Source organism: Anomalospiza imberbis, chromosome 13, assembly GCF_031753505.1.
Source record: "Anomalospiza imberbis isolate Cuckoo-Finch-1a 21T00152 chromosome 13, ASM3175350v1, whole genome shotgun sequence".
In the NCBI taxonomy this organism is placed as follows: domain Eukaryota; kingdom Metazoa; phylum Chordata; class Aves; order Passeriformes; family Viduidae; genus Anomalospiza; species Anomalospiza imberbis.
The window spans coordinates 7,889,944-7,906,062 of NC_089693.1; the positions used below are offsets into that span (position 1 = coordinate 7,889,944).

Genomic DNA, 16,119 nt, shown 5'->3' on the forward strand with positions numbered 1-16,119 from the left:
GGATGCAGCGTAGGCCAAACATGGGTGAGGTTCCTGGAGCTGGGTTGTGATGTCTTTGTTCTTCAGGCAGAGCTGGGGATGGGCAGAGGGAGACAGAAACAGAAGAATCAGCACGTGCCATTGGGGGATGAACGGAAAATAGTTTGCTGGTTTCACCCCAAGGAAATGATGCTCTGGGAGATTTCCCACCTTTTCCTAAAACTTGTCCGCCATGCAGTGGGTTTGGTTTGGTGCATGAGATGAAGGGGGTTTATGCCAAGTACCTGGGGAAGCCAAACTCACCAGGGCTCGGGGTCAGGTGAAGGGGCTGTTCGGGCCCTGCTCTTTGAAGGAGCTCCCCTGGAAGCCAGGCTGTGTGAGCGTGCACGCTTGGTTATGGATGAAATCCCATCAATGGGCATTTTTGTGGAACTGCCTGGCAATGGCGAGTTCCACTCTTGAGGCTGGGCTCAGCCATTTCTTTTGTCTCTCTTGGCTCCCATGCCCTCCCTGCACCCTTGATGCAAACAGGCAGAGCCTCCCTTTACCTGCTGCTCTGCCCCGGCTTTGTCTGTGCCGCTGGAGCAAGGGCAGAGCCGAGGAGCTTGGAGGGTCCATCCAACCTGTGGCCATGGATGGGTGCTGCTTGTCCACCAGGGAGGGATCACAATTGCCTGCTGGAGACACTCGTGTGTCTGGGTGGAGGGAAGGTGCTGATTTGGCACCAGCACGGAGGCGCTTGGCATGTGGTGGTGCACACACAAGGTTCATGATGTGGGTACTGCGTGTCACCCTGACACTGCTGCTGCCACATCACAGCCCCTCAATCGCCCTGAATCTCTGGGTGTCGCCAGGGGCCACCAGCATAAGATGGACATGTGGCTGCCCACACTGGCTTCCTCAACACACAGTACAGGGAGTCCAGGTCGGGGATTTTGGTACTTCGTGCCCACAAGCCTGGTCACCTTGGAAAGCTGTTTGCCAGCACCCAAACTGGAAAAACATCATCTCGGGCTTCTCACCATCCCTCTCTCCCTCTGAGTGCACATGTTTGCGACCAGAGCTTGCATACGAGGCTGGGCCATCACACTTCCCACAGACAGGCTCCCGGCATCTGCAAAGAGTCAGGACGAGGTTCTGGTTTTCGTGTTTTCTAATATTTATTCAGGGGCTCAGGTTTGGTTAGGAGCGTTTGCCTCAAGCTGAGGAGTGGGGGTAAAAAAAAGAAAATGGGGGGAGAAAAGAACACAATCTCCGGCAGTTAGCTGTCTCTTGGAAACTCAGCTTGCTGTTCCTATAGAGGCTTTCTCTTTTCCTTCACCCTGGTCTGGCCTTAAGTACCACTTTAAGCGGGCTTTGCTCATTCACATCCAGGCTTCTTAGAGCAATTGAGCCCGCGGGGGTTTGAAAAGAAGGGACAGTCCTTCAATGGCAGGACCTTGGGCCAGGCTAATTGGTTTTGGTTCAAGGGGATACTGGATTTGTGAAAAGCCCAAAGACATCTTTCCCACGCCAAATCCCAGCTCTTCAGAGGGGGAAGTGAGGGGTGCTAGGTGGAGAAGGGAGCTGAAAGAAAGATGGTTTAGTTGAGGAACCTCGTAAGGACCCGGATGCCCAGCAGCCTCGGCAGGGATGGGTGCAGCCGGGGGCAGTGCCTAGGGTGGCACAGCAGCAGGGGCACGGTGCCCTTCCTCCTCCTCGGGGTAGGTGGACAGCGGTGGCTGGCTCCTGTTGGCGTGCTGGCAGCCGTGGCCTGGTCTCATTAAAACCAGGCTTTTTTGGTGCATGCCAGACTCCCATGGAGATGCCACGAATGCAGGAAGGATGGGACGTCGGTCCAGAAACCAAATTGTGTCTGTGTGCTCACCTGTGCAGCCGTGGGGGGAATTTGTTGAGGTCTTTTGTATCTCATTTTGATTTAGGAATTTATTTATTTTTAAACATTGACTCTTTCTGGCACCATTCCAGCAGTCCCACAACCTTTACTCTCCCCAATCCATAAAAATCACTTAATTATTGGGCTGAAAATCAAGGCTTGGAAACAAAGCCAGCTTATGGGACCATCAGTTCTTGATATATTTCCTGAGAGGACATATTTCTGGGCACCTTCAGAGCAGAGCACGCAGCTTGTTGGATATGAGATATCAAGGCATTATTTATTGAGGAAGTCTTCACACTCCCTCATCTGTTATAATTAACTGATGACATTTTTTCTTAGGTTCAAAATATGGTGAAAAAGTATAATTAGCACGAAGCTGAGGCACTGCATTAAAATGTCTCCTATAGTTAATGTAGGGTAGTTGTGCTATTTATTATAGGAGGAGCTGGCTCTGACCTCTATGTTGCCTAACACTTTTTATTGTAAAGATTCTTGAACTTTTTTTTTCTTTTTGAGAACCTCTGACACTCCCATTGTTTGCCGTGGGCCCTTGAAATTCGTCTGGGGGAAGCTCTTCCAGTCGAGAAATGCCTGTTCTTTGTCCCTTAAATTCCTTTCAGGTTTAGCTGAATTATGAATTGTTCAGAATCCCGATTTCCCTTTGCTTGCCTCTTGGGGGGGGGGGGTGGAAATTAAAATTTATTGTTTCCCTGGAATAATAATAATAACAGATTAGGAGCAGGGTGAAACCATGGACTCCCACCACTTTATTGCAGAGCTCTGGACCAGCCAGGGAAGGTGGGAGGGTGTTCACAGCCAGCTCCATCACCCCTTTCCACCTTTAGGTCATACCCTTCCAGCACAGACCCTTCTCCTGGGAGAAAACTCCTGCGTGTTCTGGTGCCAGTAGGAAAAAGTGAAGGGTATGTGGGTGCATTGGCCTGGGCACTGCCAGCCCCAGCAGTCCATTTCTCCGCCGGCCCCAGGAGAGCAGCCTTCTGCCGCTGCCAGATAACATTAGTCCTGTATTTCATAGTGGCAGAAATCTGTGCCGAGGCTTGGGGCTTGAAATCTCTCTGCCCGCACAGGATGAAGCAAGGATGGGTGCGGGGTGGAGGAAGGGGAATTTGTTACACTTGCCTACAATTGTTTTTCTTTTTGCTTATATAAACAATCTATTATTTATTAGCTATAAATTATGCATTTTTCTGTATGTTTAGAATGCACGTGATTTCTGTATATTAAAAATGTACATGGTTGAAGGCACCAAAGCAAGTGCTGCCAAGTCGGGGGGTACCTGATTTCATTTTGACCATGAGACGTTAATTCATCCTCTCCCTGCCCATGCCCTTATGAGGTTGACGACATGGTCACAGCCTATTTTTAGCTCACTCCCTCTTTTCCTGTCCAGAGTGGCTGCACAGCGAGGTGGAATTAAGGTTGCATGGACAGCCATAAATTGGACACTTCCTAACTTTGAAGTGCTTGACCACACAGTCTAAGCGAGGGCTCTTCAGGGCAGTATTTCTGCATGTGGCATTAACTGGGCTGGGGATGTCAAACACAGGGGTAGAGAAGCTGTAGAGCAGAAAAGACCTATCAGACTATTGAAAGTGTTCATTTGAATAGGTGGGGGAGTCAACAGAGCCTACACTTGATCTGTGCTAAATGGCCAAGAAGACGTCTCCAAGCTGAGAGGGGGGAAGCCTTTGTTCCTTCAGTCCCTGCCTTGATGTTTTCTTTGCCTTTGGTTTTCCCTCGTTCCCTCCTAAGGAGGTTTGGGCTCCTGCTCTAGAGCAACCTTTGGCTTGCGTCGTGAATTTTTGTGCTGGTGGAAGCGAGGGTGTCCCAAGGAATGTGCACACACACACGCGCTCCCGTCATCACACCAGCAGATGTGTGCTACCAGCTCGCAGGTACTTGCTGATTGGTGTCCTTGCCTTGTCTTGCTTTGCCTTGCACACTCCCTCTTTCCCATGTCACTGTCAGGAGCCATTCCACATGTTGGAGGGAAAGGAGAGGCCTTTGTGTTTTACATAGGAAGGATAATCTCTTTTTTAGCTGCTGGAAGAATTACTCCAAAGGTGATTATATGCAAAGCACATTTATCTTTGCTTGAAATAGCACTTTTTTGTTTTCTTTTTTCCTTTGTTTACTGGTGGGTATCTCCATTCTGGCTCTCAGTAAGATGCTTGGCTGTTTTTGAGTGGAGTGGACACCTTGAGCAAATCAGTCTGGAAAGTAAGCAGCCCTTTGTTTTACTTTCCCAGGTATAATGCAATCACAGCCCCTTGCACATACCTTGTGCCAATACCAGAGCACTCTCCCCCAGCTGGCAGTGTATTTGCCCTGGGTTATAATTATTTGACTGAGCAGTTTTGTGTTTCCAGAATTCCTGGAACCCGATATCTGCCTGGGGCTGTTTCTGGATTGGCACAGGTACCTAAGTGTCCTGCGTTTGGGTTTCCATTGTTTGGGTTTGGCTTGTGTTTCATGAGCATCTCTTTCATAACTTTCCCCTTCTCTCCTGCCTCTCAGTTCAGCAAAGGGCCTGTCTATCTGAATGCAGGCAATAAACATCTGTTCTCACCCTCACTTCTGTTAATGAGATAGAGACAGGTAAGCATCACACATACCAACTTCCCTGCTCTCAGCAACATCAAGGAAACGGTGACAAGCTATTAATGGAAAGTGATGGTCTGGGTGCTAATTAGTGCTTCCTTTTCAACTTTTACCTACATGTCTGCCGAGATGCCCATCCCAGCTTCTCCTCTCTCCTTGCATCCCTTTGTTTCCAGCACGCTGTGTTCACTGTGCACGTTCCATGTCAAAGAGTCTTCTCTATTTTTTCCCTGCCGATCACTTTCTGCATCCCTTCATTCCCTGTTTTTTTCCATTTTCCCTGGCACCCTCATTCTTCTTTGGTTGTTCCAGCCAAAGAATAAGCTTGATATTATAGTAGGATCTGAAAGCTTGGGGATAGGATCTGTGAAGTTGGTCAGGAATTGCTCATCTTCATCACTGGGTAGTAATATTTGCTTGTGGCACTAGTGCACGGGGTCAGATTACCCTGGGGATGTGAGGTCAGAGATCTATCCCCTCTTCCCACAGGTAATGCTGTTGGGAGCCTCCCAGCAGCTCACAGGTCTTGATCATGGAGCAATTAGTATTTAAAGTAGATCTTCTGGTAATGCCCAGAGACCAAGTAGGACAGGCCTCCATGGTGTGAGCCTGCAGGAGATGACAGGTCCTGCCCCAGAGATTTTGTGATCTAAACCCTAAGTGGTTTTGCTGCCCACCAGTCCCTGTTGTTTTAATGGCTGGTTTTTGAGATCCACCCCAATTTATGCTGCTGTAGCAACATGATTCCTGGTCTCAGCTTGGTGCCCAGTCTCTCCCTTTTCTCTTTCTTCTGGTCCCTGGGCTCTGCCCCTTCCCCAAGGACACTAATCATCCCCTCCTCACCTTTTCTGCACGGGCTGTGGGTTTCTTGCTGCCAGGCTTGTGTCCCAAGGAGCTGCCTAATCTGCCCCTGTCATTCCCAGTCACAGGCTCTGCACACACCATAGCTTTATGGGGAATGCTTGCAGGGCAGTAGGAAGAGGCAGCCATGGTTTGCACATCAGCTAATTAATTTTCATGACTGAACGATGCTGCCTGGTCTCTTGTTTATACTCCTCGCCTCTCCCCTTCTCCCCCTCCTCGCTGACACACACACAAGACGACACATCTCGTAGGAACGTCAGCATCCTTCCACAGCCTTGAGACGCGAGCGGTTATTCTGTTGGCTTGTCAAACGTGGGTTTCCCTGCTTCATGGTACACAGGGGCCCCCTGTTTCACATTTGCTGATTCTTATTAGACCCAGCGCGCCAGGGCCCTGTCTCTCCCTGCAAAGCAACGCGCCGCATCCCATCCATAAATCCAAGCCTGGAACAAAGCCTCTTCTACCCTGCCCCATATTTCTACCCAGCCTGCCCGCTTTCCCCTCTCTCTCTCTCTCTCTCTCTCTCTCCCTCTCCCCCTCTCCCATGCTGAAGGTTTCCTAGTGCCAGGGAGATATGATAATTCTTGTGAAGAGAGCATGAAATGCCTCTGCTCTTTGTGTCTGTTTAATTCAATGAGAATCCCAGCCCCAGATGTCATGAATGGTGGGCTTTGTGCTGGCCCTTCCTAAGCCCTAACCGCCAGCCCAGCTCTCTGTCTTTCTTGTTTCCCACCACTGGATACTGATTAACAAACTAAATTATTTTTCCTCCCTAATGATGTTTTCCCACTTTGCCCACCAGGCTGGAAGAAGCCACGGGGAGGAAAGAGTTTGTGCAAAGGATGAGATAGCCAGGGAGAAAATTAAAGAGACAGTGTTGCTGTCTGGGGTCTGGCAATACAGGTCCACTCGGCTTTATTTCCTTATTAGAGAACAGGGTCGTGTCTGGCTGTATTTTACGTGGCTGGGTGTATTTCAGCTGAGGGACGGGCTTGAAAGCATCCGCACAACGTATGCTCTGGAGCATGCCAGCGTCTGTAACTCACTTGCAATTGTGTGTGCAAGTTTGCACAGCCCCAAATTTAAGGTCTCTTTTCCAAATGTGAGTGACATGCGGTAATTGCTTGACATCCGTCCATGCATATGGGAACCTCTTTCTAATTGAGACAAATTCTCTTTTCCTTAATCAGACATGACTGAGAGTTCGTGGAGTGGGATGCCTTGGGAAGGGCTGGGACGTCTCCACCTGAGCAAGGAGAGGTGAGTCCCTGGAAGTCTTGCTGAAGGATTGAGTTAAACTCATGTGTGGGAGACCAGCTCTTTTACCTGATCCCTCCCTCTCTCCCACAGCCAAATTCACAGCCAGGCTTTTGAAACAGGGCCAGTTGTTAGCTGCTGCTAGAGAAGACCAGCAGTGATAATCCAGGGAGCCTGGATGGAGCTGGAGGCAGGTGGCCAAGGCAGGATTGTACAGAGCCACCTGCTTCTTGGAACCTAGGAGTGCCTCCTTGCTGGACACCAGCAAAGCTGTGTCCAGCAAACACCTTCCTGTAGCAGTAAAAGAGGGTGGGTGTCAACCTTGTGAGTAGAAAAAATGGTAGGGAGGGAGAGAACCTTTTAACAACAATCTGGGGGTCTGAGTTGTGCTGTTGGGAGTCATTGAGAGGGGGTTGGTTTGGCATTTTTATTTAAAAAAACCCCAAACAAATGAAAAACCAGTGGAGTCTCTGTGTTGGTGGTGTGGACTCCTCTCAGCTGGGACATGGACAGGGACAGGTCTGATGGGCAGCACAAGATGGAGAGCTGGGTGTGCTTAGGAAGGCTCTACAGTGGTGCAGTGCTCAGCCCTGCATTTATCAGACAGTACAATATATGTATTTATCTCTCACAATTGAGAGCTCAAGTCAGAGAGGGCCAGAGCCTTGCCTTTCCCTGTGCAGATCTGGGAGGCTTTTGCAGGCTCAGCTTGGCAGTAGCTGCTCCTGTCAGCACCACGCCAGTGCTGCAGTACCCAGCCGGTTCCCCTTTTCCTCACCTCCGCTCAAAGAGGGAGTAAACAGGGAAAAGGGAGTTGGTTGCCTGCACCCACCAAGCCCCTGCAAGCACACCCAGTGCATCCTGCAAAGCACTGCCTTGTGTACGGCCTTTGCTTCCCACTGCAGTCACATCTGACCCTTATCACTCCTGCAAGTTAGAACAAGGCAGAAAAAATGGCTGTGCAGTGAGTTTCTTCATGCGCCAGGATTTATTAAGAACAATAGGGGAAATCAATCCATCTATGTAGAATACATCACAGGCTGCAATGGGATAAAGCATTTATTCCGCTCTTGAAGGGTAGAGCTATAACTCATGGGAGGCAAAACCCTTAGTGCTCTGGAGTCCCTTCCCTTCATGTGTGCAAAGAAATGCTTTAGCCCATGGCAACCTACCAGCTATTGAATTTGTGTGGAGAATCTGCCGTCCTTCCCCTTTGCCGGCCCCTTTTTGGAAGGCGAGTCACTCATTAAAACACACCTCTGGAAAAATGAAGGGGCTGTCGGTTCGAAGGCATCTCTGCATCTCGGTTTTACTTTAAACAGAAAGGGAATAGAAATGTCTCAGTGATTTAAAAGCAACCCCCCACCAATTTTGAATGGACAGATTGTGCTTTAACCAACGCAGGATTTGCTGCAACTTTCTGCTGATGCCCAAGGACCAGGCGCTGCAATTACAGCAGAGAGGGATGGGTTGGGGTGTTGTGACAAGGCGAGATGCTGCGCAGGGAGATGTGTGTTGTGCAGCTGAACACCTCCAGTGCTGACTAGATAGATGTGTGTGTATATATATAAGTACTCCCTGTGCCCAGCTCTCTACTCGTGGTAGAAGGCATGTGGTGCAAAGACTGGAGCAGTAGTTAGCAGGGGCAAAAGGTGACCAGGATTTGTTATAATCTTTCTGGGTGTGAGAGAGTGTGAAGCTGGCGGGAGGGTTGTGTGTGTGGGGGGGTTTGTGGAGGGGTGGCATTAGTAGTGAAATGGTATTTTCACTAAGCCTATTTCCACTGGGCCTAATCTATGTTGTGGGAAGAAGATCTCTTCCATAGGGCAGACCCAGCAAGGCTGATGAGCTGTTTGGAGGGGTCTGGGCTGCCAAGGAGTGCGGGCAGTGGGAAGCGGCGCAGTTGAGCAGACATGTCAGACAGCCTTCCTTAGCAGAGATGACTTGGTAGGTAGCGTGCTGTTGGGCAGATGGGGTTAATTCTTACACCCAAATCAAAAGGCAACCGAGGGGGGAATGTTTTATTAATGAAAGCAGCCCTTTGTGAGTATTCCTCCCGAGGCACGTTCCCTCCACCCGCTGCCTTCCCCCCTGGCTGCTGTCTGGCCCCACGTCTTGCTCAGTACCTGCTCAGCTGCCACTCACCCACTGATAGGTTTCATCAAGAAATGTCTCCATATGTGTCTGAGTCCTGAACCTGGTTATGTGGGATGGGAGGAGGAGGAGGAGAGATGAGTCCTTGGCCATGCTGGAGACAGGGGTTTGCCACAGGCAGGCAGAGCTCAGGCTGTCACAGGTTGCACATCAGCCCATTCATCGTTGCAATGGTGCTGTAGGAGTCACCTCTTGCTGGCACCAAAGAGCAAGAGGAACAGAGTGCAAGGTAAAATGCAGGTTGAAAGTGGGTAGGGGATGAAGGGAAAAGCTGGAGGTTGGGTTGGAGAGGTTGGAAGTGCCTTGCCTACCATCCAGTCGCCTTCCCATCCCACCTCCTCTCTGCCTGCCAAGCAGAGGGCTCAAGAGAGGAGAAGGGGATTTCTGCAGCCTCTCCTGGTCTTTCCTACCCTGCTGTCTCCCTGTGCCCATGTCCTCGGGGGCCCTGGATACCTTGTTAAAGGACAGGGCCATGGGAGTGTCAAGGGCTGTGTGTGGAGATTATTTCTGTTGCTTTGTTAAAAATAAAACAAAAGCTGGTTTATGACAATTGATTCAGGAGAAAGAGGAAGTGGAGCTCAATTCCCAGAGCACCTTTTAGCAAGGCTCTGCATGCGTGCGCGCGTGTCGTACGCGTGTCAGAACTGAGCACCCACGGAAGGCCGGGTCGGGAAACCTCACATGGAAGCGGGGAAAAGACCCCAGTGCATGGCTGCTTCCCTGAGGGAACCCCCGCAGGGCTAATGTTTGATCTGAGGCTCCGTTGTACTCCTCTGAAACCTTGGGATGTCAGGAGCTCGAAGGGAGCCTGGGATGGAAGAGGATGCTATTTGCATTTTCCTATGAATGCATCTATTTGTATAAATCTGGTGTCTCTGTGCATGCGCACACTCCCCTACGCATGCATTTGTTTGAAGAGCAACACGCTGTCCCTGTAGTGTTCTCTGCTCAGGGCCAGAACTGGTTAGTCTGAAATTCAGACTCTTCCTGGAGGAGCTGCAACTCCCCTCCCTGCTTCAAATCTAGCAATGGCTATGGACATAGGAGTCCCGAGATGGTTCACCATGCGATAGCAGAGTTTCATTGTGGGGGAAGAAGGCTCCCCCTTTCAAATTTGCACAGACATCAAAAGAATCTGGAAGGTTCAAACAGATCACAACGTAATCAAAATGCCAAGCCACCGTCTGCTTCTGCCTTTGGGTTGACAAGCAGGATTAGCACCCAAGGGAAGCAGGGTGTAATAGTGTTTCACGGGCACTGTGAGCAGCCCAGGAGTGTGCGGAGTACAGAAAGGTTAGCCGAAGGGCAGGTCTAGCTACAGACGTACTGTTGGGGGGCGGATTTTAAAGCAAGGAGCTGTACTCGTACAACCTCCGTGGGTATTTACTTTAGCAGAAGGCAGGACACTCCTATATACCAGTGATGTCACGCTGGAAGCGGTTTGAGCTAAACTGGAGAAAGCCAGTTTAAGAGTGAAGATGTGCACCAGCGTGGCGAGGAGCAGCAGCAGTTGACCTATAGTGCTGTCATTATAATGGTGTGGTTTTCTGTGTAGACAACCCTGGAGCGGAGCAGCTAGCCTGCCATCCCTTATGTTTCACTGTCTAGCTGAGATGTATAACATGGCCCTGCCTGCATGCAGTTGCAATCACCCTCTGGTTCTCCACAGAGTACTGGAGCAGAAGCCGAATTTTCAATGTGCGTTGTGTGCCTATTGCACCATCTGAAGTAGTCCCATCATAGCTAAAGACACAAGAAATGCTTCCCAAATACTGCTTTAGTATCAGTAATTGCTGGTCTTGTCCTGAAGGCAGCCCGAGACCAGAGATGAGGGTTCCTTGGTTGGTATTTGGTGTTGCTCATTTGGAGAACTGAGCAACACTGATGTGTCCACTGTAAAGCTCCCATGGAGTGAGAAATATATCTGTAGCTTTATCTGTATTGTCTGTGTAACCATGCACTTTATAACTGACCTTGTTTTAAATTTGTGTTAAATTAAGCTTTAGGAAGCTCATGTCTTCTTTACTGATATCGCTGCAGTTTTGATTTGGGATTTATTCTGTTTTGGCCAGGGGAAAGGCATAATTTACCTATAACTTACTCTCTGATGGCTGGTCAGGTGACATCTTGTCTTGTAGCTCTCGGAATGCTCTTATCTGTCCAGGCCGTGTCTTCCAGGGCCAGTCCAGTGCCTGGCAGCCTTCAGAACTCGCTGGGACAGAGTGAGGCGGGCGGTTGCCTGTGTGGGGATAAGCCCGCTCGTGTACAACGGTAAAGCCATGGCAAGGGCACAGCCGCCTCTCTGGCCATGGGCAGGGCCCAGGCAATGTGTGCTGCTCGGTGAAGTGTATCAAGAGTGTTCCAGCCAGGAGGGCTGGGGAAAGAGTTGTGGGAGTGCCGCGCGCCCATGGCACCGCGAGCAGGGCCCGCGCTAAGATGGCCGCTCGCCAGCTCACTCTGGCCCACCATGGCAACTCCTTTTCTCCTGAGGCCCCCCCTTTACTGGCTGCCACTGCTCCCGGGTGCCCACTGCCTCGGGGCTGGCGGAGGGGAGCCCACTGGGATGGGCCAGCTGCAGGCCTGAGGCAGTGTGGGCCCCGGCGGCCATTTTGCGGGAGGCGAGTGCCGCCTGTAAGATGGCCGCATGGGCATGAGGTGGGGTGCAGCGCTGCCTTGTCCTCGCCACGCTGCCTCCCTTACGCCGTCCCCTCCTTATCTTGCTAATTACCGATGAAGGCAGAACAATAACGGGAGCTGGCATGCCCCAGTTCTTTCTCTGCCACCTCCTTCCTCGGGCGGAAAATCTGCGCACACACCTCCCCCCCACCGCCCGCCAGCCCCTCTGTGATATTAACTGAATTAACATACTTCCTAATTTGCCCTGTGTTTTTCCTGCGCCGGCTCCCAGCCGCCTCGTCATGGCTTCTCCAACTGGTGGGGAAGAAGCGAGTGCGTTCATCCCCTCCGCTCGTTTGGTTGTATGCGAAAAATCCTTAATGACATCTAAAAGGGGTGGCGGGACAATAGCCCACGCGGGGTTTGGCAGGAGACGTGCGATATTTACCCCGCCAGACCATCCTCGCTGCCTCTTTGCCGAGGGATTACGACGGCCGCCGTCCCCGCGTTCCTCCATTTATTTATTTTACTGGTGGCGGGGGGGACGCATTGGCACGCGGCTGCTTTGTGTGCCTTGCTTCACCTATGAAAAGGACATATTAAGGTGTTGCCATAAACCCCCGGATGACAAAGAAAGCGCCTTTCTCTTCTGCTTGTGGGCAACAATGACAGAAGCCTTTAAAACCAAGAAAATTTTTTACCCCCAATTGCAGAAGGCTTCCCCTAAAAGGAACTTAAATACATACCATTAATTCTATAGCACTGAGCTCCTGCTAACTATGCCATGCTTTTTGTTTCTGGTAGTATTTGTCCATTGCAGAGAGCAAGCCAAGGATGCGGAGACTCCCCCGCCCTCCTCCCTTTGTTTAAGTGACAAAATGTTTCCATGTTCTTGGTTAGAAAATAAACCTTTGTGGGTTTTTCAGCTTTTAGTTTTATTCTTTTTACCCATTTATCGTGGTGTGAAATCCAAACTCCCCTTCTTCCCAGATCTTGGGAATCCATGTTCCTCATGATCAATTTTCCCTCCTTTATCTAAAAATACAACATTATTTTATAGCATTACTCTGAAAATGCAGCAGTTATATTTTGAATTTGAGTATTCAGAGCTTCAGGATATTGCAATATTTTTTTTTACAAGCAATGAATGAAATGCAATGATTTAAGTGTGTAATGCACAATACAGATGCCATGCATTGTAAATACATTTCAGGGGCATAAAATCCAACACAGAGAGCCGGTGTTCCACGAAAGCCGGGAGTCCAAAAATAACTGTAAAAATGAATTGTCTGTCGGGACGAATCTCTCAGATCCAAGCCAATATTTGCAGGGTTACAATATACAACTGGCTTACTTATTGGCATAAATATCTCATTTTAAAATGCCGATGATAAACTGAAAAAGAGGTGAAGGAGATATTTGACTGATTACTGGATGCCATGGATTCCCTGCATTTAATTTCATACTTACATGCTATTTACTTATCCCATGTTTATGGGTATGCGCTTTAGCTTCATATAAATCTCTCCTGTCTGTCTGTCTCATTGAGTTCTTTTCTCTTCTGCCATCCCATCTGCTTCTCATGGTCCTTCTCCTGAAACCACATCACAGGATCTGATGGGAATAATGGGAATCCGCCTCTGGTCTCTATCATAAACATGCCAACGTGGGCTATTGTGTCGGGAGCCGGCGGTCACCAGATGGTGCTTGGTTGCCCAGAGTCTGTGTCACTGGGTTTGGTCTCTCGATAAACCAACAGCTCCTTTAGCATTTTGTTTTCCCCCAAGATCTACGTACCCTGGCTGAGGAAGGTGTGAGGACCTTGGGTAATGAATCCCCAGGGATGAAATCCTTCTGGGTGTGTTGGGCGCTTTGCAGCCTCAGCTATGCAGCTATGAGCTGCCCTTGCAGAGCTGAGGTTTGTTAATCCCTGTGCTCAGCCGTGTTCACCCTGTCTGCATTCCTGGAAAGGAAAATGAGTGTGGTAGTTTGGGACTGAATGCTGTCTCCATGTGAAAGCGGTCCATGTCAACCTAAGCAGACATCTTGCTACCTTTATGTACCAGGCTTGGGAAGACAGGGCAGAGACATCTCTGTGATGCAGACAAAATCAAGCTGTCTCCTCTTGCCTGGGCTCACAGGCAACTCTTGAGTGTCTGCAAAAGGACTGGCTTGTGGAGGTATCATTGAGAGATGTAGATGTTACAGAGTGACTGAGGTGTGGGGCTTTCCCTGTGAAAAAATGTCCTCCAGCCAGGAGAGACCCAGGGACAAATCCTGCTCTTCATTATGTGTCTATGTCCTCAGGAGGTCCTGGACATTGTTGTGCATGTGAGCTGCAGAGCGGGGATTAATGCAGAAATAAAGATTGAAGATAAAAACAGTGAGAGCGATGTCTCTTCCTGAACACAGACAGATGGAGAGAGCCTGGCATAATTACATTTAGCAAAGGGCTGCCATGAATGAAACCAATTAAAGGAGAAGCAATGCTCATATGAGAGAGAGAGGGAGAGAGGAAAGCAACCACCTCTCTGGGTCTTCTTGGGCATCCACCTTCTATGGCGGGTGAATCACTCACAGTCCCCAAGTCAGGGGTGAGCTCGTGCATGCACCTGCCTCCTGGCTTAGGGGGACTTAGCTTATCTGCCATGGTGAAAAAAGAAGGAAATGGGAAACATCGGGCGCTGGCGGGGCCGGCATGGAGCTGGCTTGCAGCCAGCCCCAGCCTCGCCGTCTCCATTGTCTCATGGCTTTAATGCATGCCTAGAAATCCAGTATTTAGGATTCAGGTTACCATTCTAAAGCAGAAAGGTCGTGCTCAGCGCCGCTTGGTGTGGATTCCTCCGGCAGCTCTTTTGCCTGCGTGCCCCATGTTGGGATGGTGTTGGCAGAAGGCCTGGGGCCAGGAGGCTGCAAGGAGCACGTCTGGCATAGTGTGCACCTTGCAAGGGATGCTGCTGGCTTTGGGATTTAGGGAGGGCAGCAGGAGGTGTCCAGAAAGCCACACAAAGGAGAGGTTTGCATTTCCTGGGCAGCCAAACATGAGGATGCCTTGCTGACAAGCTTGGCATAAAATCTAGCAAGGCAGGATCAATTTGTCTCTTCCTTTGGCTCTCACTTGGTGGGAGCTTCACGAGTAGCTGCTGCTGGTGGCCAAGGCTAAGAGAGGCTTTTGGGACTGTTCCTCCTCATTTCATTTGTAGTCCCAGGAATGGCTGTTTTCCAGCTTTCTTCCCTTCTTCTACTATCCTGCTCTCAAGGGAAGGTGCCTTTTGGGTAGAAGAGCAGCTGGCAAGGCTGGTCTAGAATAATTCACAAGCATTTTAGAGCAAACCTTGGGATTTGGGGTGTCTGTTGCAAACCCCCAGCAACTGTAATCAAGGACTGTTTAAAAGTCTCAGTTCTCACTTAAAATTAATAGAATTATGCTAACAAGAAATGTATTTAGAGACATCTTAATTGCAGGGAAAACTCTGGAAACAAGTCAAAGACCTTGTAGGGCTTAGGCATTATCAGTCTGAAGAAAACTCCTCCAATTAGTTGGTTTTTGGAATGAGTCCTAGCAATTTTGGGGATCAAGAATCAAAGCTCAATGCTGACAGTGCAGGATGCTGCGTAACACCTGAACAGGGAGGAAAAGAGAGACTGACAACTCAAAGTGTCATGGGTCACACTGGGTTGGATAGTGGCTGGCTTGGGTCTCATTTAAGCCTCTAGACATACTGAGGACTCTCAGGAGTGGTCCCAGCCACTGTTGTATTGTCCTAGGCACAGAGCAACTTGGGCACAGAGGTCTGTGGTCCAGAAGGTAATAACTGGGGATGTTGATCTCTGGCACCCTATTCTACAAGAGAGGGATGCACATCTCTGTGTGTGCTAATGGAGGTGGTGGGAACAAGGCTGTACAGATGCAGACTGGCTGTGCCTGTGGATATGTGTGGCTCTGTCTCATTCTGGGAACAGTTTGAAAAACAGTGTTTGATTTCCATGCTGCCAGGACTCAGGAAAAAAAAAAGCTTTTTAAAATTTATTTGGTCCTTGCTTTAACTGAGAGATCATGTACTGTGTGCAGTGCTGTGGAAGACTCTGCTTAAGAGCCAGAGGAGAAGATGCTGCCTCTGTGGTGTCCTCATGGTACTGTGCAGGATCTCCCCAGGCTGCTGCAGACATGTCCCAAGCTGCCACTTGGACCAGAGACTCAAGGGAATGTGCTCTTTCAGTCCATTTGTGATACATTTCATAGGTATTGCCTTGGTCCCAGTGGCTGCTTGTCTGAATGTGCTGTTGCCAGTGTGAGTTTTAATGCATCTCATGCAGAAGTGTACTGGAGCTCTCCAGAATGAAGGGCAAACTACGTGTGTGAGTCTGGACCTGTACGAAGCTTTTAAGGCAGTTGTGGTCCTGCATGGTGCCCAGGCTGAGCTTTCTGATGGCGTGGCACTGAGGAGCACAGTAGAAATAGAGGGCTTCTGAGTGGGTGCAAGGCTGGGACCCGTCTGACTCATTCTGCTTGCAATCAGGTGAATGGGTGATGTGTCAGAGCAAGCTGAGAGCTTGGGGAGGAAACAAATGGTTCACATAGATAAGTGATGGCTGGGGAGCCCGTCAGATGCTGGTTCCCTTGCAAAGGAAACATCCTTCCTGCAGCTTACTGCATTTCTGTAAGCTCTGACTGATTTCTGCCTCCTTGCCTCCTTCTCATCCCCAAAGGACAGAGACTAAAGGAGTGCCTGCTATTGCTGCAAGAG

The 16,119-nt window shown here is 49.7% G+C and overlaps 1 long non-coding RNA gene across 10 annotated transcripts in view; it reads left to right on the plus strand.

Annotated features, from left to right (window-relative positions):
* LOC137481819 (uncharacterized) overlaps window positions 1-16,119 on the plus strand; it is a 46,488-nt gene that overhangs the window by 14,458 nt on the left and 15,911 nt on the right. For all 10 annotated transcript variants that reach the window (XR_011003693.1, XR_011003695.1, XR_011003699.1 and 7 more), the window contains one exon: window positions 6,535-6,604. This is a non-coding gene — a long non-coding RNA (uncharacterized lncRNA). The remainder of the gene's footprint in view (window positions 1-6,534; window positions 6,605-16,119) is intronic.